Raw genomic sequence first — 2,644 nt, forward strand, 5'->3', positions numbered from 1 at the left:
TAAATGGGGAGGGGAGGAAGGGCTGAAGGGAGGGGAGAGGAATGAAAAAAGAATTAAAATAATACGTACAGGTACAAATTACCTATGATGAATGTTATCAGTATATGTGACAAATATGTACTAATAAAAAATAAAGTTTAAAAAAATACTGTTTAGCATCAACATATTTTGTTTGGGCTAAACATATTTACTTAAAAATAAAGCATATTTATTAAAAAATGCCCAACTGACAAGATTTATTGTGCTCAAGGCAACTGATCAAAACTTAAAATTCTCCTGAAATAAATATTTCATGAGTTATTTACTTTTAGGAGGAACATTTCAGGAACAATCTATAGATAAATATTAGGATTTTTACAATAGAACACGCAAAATATTCCTTGAATAGGTGCCTTTCTATTTTTTTTTTTTGCATAATGCTTGACATTAGGTATTACAAAGTCAAATTGTGGTTCTTTTCTACTTTTTAGCACTCTAAAATATTTTATAACTTGTACCACAGAAAAAAGAAAAAACATAAAATTAACTTGATTTTTTTATGTCTTTTTGAGACAGGGTCTCATTATGCAGTTCAGGCTGGCCTTGAGCTCATTCTGTAGCCCAGGCTGGTCTCAGACTCACAAAGATCTTCCTGCCTCAGCCTCTGAAGTGCTGGGATTAGAGGCATGTGCCACCGTGCCCAGCTAATGAACTGTGTTTGATTGTAGAAGAATTACGAAAAGGAAAGTAACTGTGGTGGATTGCAACTGGTGGTCAATTTATAATACCCAGCTGAGGAATCAGCGTGGTGGGTGTGGAAGGCCCACCTGAGGATTGTTGCCAGCAGCATAAAAAGGAGAACTGGAGAGGAAGAGGTGGTGCTGTTGGTTCTCCCGGAGGAGCTTGTCACACTAATTTTCCTAATAGGAACTCGGCTGTTCTCGTCATTGGAGGAGCTCGGGACCTCATTGTCGCTGAGGATTACTGTGGTTTTCTTCGGGGGAGCTCTGGTCCTTACTTTGAGCGTTGCTTCCTGGCTCTAGTGCAGATTCCTTCAGCCTGCTAGTGCAGATCCTTGAAACAGACTTGCACGAGTCATTGTCATGGGCTCTAAGCCTCCAGTTGGACTCATGGGGGGCATTGCCATGGGCTCTAGGTCTTCAGCTGGACTCACGCAGGACATTGCTGAGGGATCCAGGCCCTCAGGTGAATTATTTGGGTCTGTAGTGTGTGGACAGATTTCCTGCACTCTTTGTATTTGACTCTTTGGGTAACTACTATAAAGTAATCCTATAAATTCTGTGCCCTATATTAAATTGTTTCCCTTGCAAACCCCAACTACACCAGTAACAAAATTTTATGTCCTGATTTTCTTAAAGGCTGGACCCCAACACATTGAACTTGTTTTTAAATGTCCTAACGAGTGTACCAGCCCTTCATAAGGACATGCAAAGGTGCTACCAGTGTGGCACCAACCACCAGCAGTAAGAAAGACCTCCAGACTCCCGCTTGGTCCATTCAGCAGAGAGGGCAAAGATTATATGGCCCACCCACAGGAGATTTAGCAATTGTGGACAGAGTTGGAGATGTTTTCTTTGGACCACGACATGAACTTCTTCCTTGTTTTCAGCTCTTACATGAGACATTCATTATCTGTCCTGGTACTGTCCACAGGTCACTAACAGGAAGCAGGAGTCCTTTAAGAAGTGACCCTTCTGGACGGAACACAAAAAAATGAGTTAACTGAAGGTCCTGGACAGTGAAATGACATCATTCAAGGCTGAAGGAAAAAAAGATAAAACACCCAACCCGTCTCCTCAGATTCTATAACTAGTGAAAATATCTTTAAGAATAAGGTAAAATAGAATTTTGTATGACCTTTGTGTGTGTGTGTGTGTGTGTGTGTGTGTGTGTGCAGTACTGGAGATTGAACCCAGGGTCTTGCACACTCAAGGATGTTGGTTCCATTCCCACCAGTGAAAACAAAACGGGTGAGGGAAATGGCCAATATGTGGGTAAATATAAAGGTCTATTTTTCCATTTCATTTTAGTCTAATGTGTGTGACTAAGGAAAAATGCTAACGTCTTGTGGGGTTAATAAACTCTGCATAGATGTAACACAGAAACACGACGGCACACTGCAGAGCAGATAAACAGGGCTGCACTATCTGAGCTTTCTCCATTTCACACGAAGCAGTACATCAACTCCATACAGACATGAAGATCTAAGAGTGAGAAATGTAATACCTAGAGCAATCACTAAGAAAATGGAAGCACGGATGGCTTAAAAAGCCACTAGAAAAAGATTAAATTGAAAATGAAAGAGAGATGGTAGGAAAGAAGGAAGCAGACTATGCAGCGATGGGAAAAGGATGGGGAGGGAGGGAGGGAATAAAAAGCTGCGGTTTGTGTATGGACCAGTTCCCCAAGAGGAATTTCTGTATCATTATGTAACGCAAACATATACAAATAAAGAAAAAGATTCTGGGCATGGTGGTGCATGCCTGTATTCCCATCACTTGGGCGGCTGAGGCAGAAGGATTGCTATAAGCTGGAGGCCACCCTGGACTACATAATGAGTTCAAGTCCAGCCTGAGCAACATAGTGAAACCCTATCTCAAAAAAACAAAAACAAAAACAAAAAAGATAAAATGGAATTCTTGGG

Source organism: Chinchilla lanigera, unplaced genomic scaffold, assembly GCF_000276665.1.
Source record: "Chinchilla lanigera isolate Chin_1 unplaced genomic scaffold, ChiLan1.0 scaffold00068, whole genome shotgun sequence".
Taxonomy (NCBI): domain Eukaryota; kingdom Metazoa; phylum Chordata; class Mammalia; order Rodentia; family Chinchillidae; genus Chinchilla; species Chinchilla lanigera.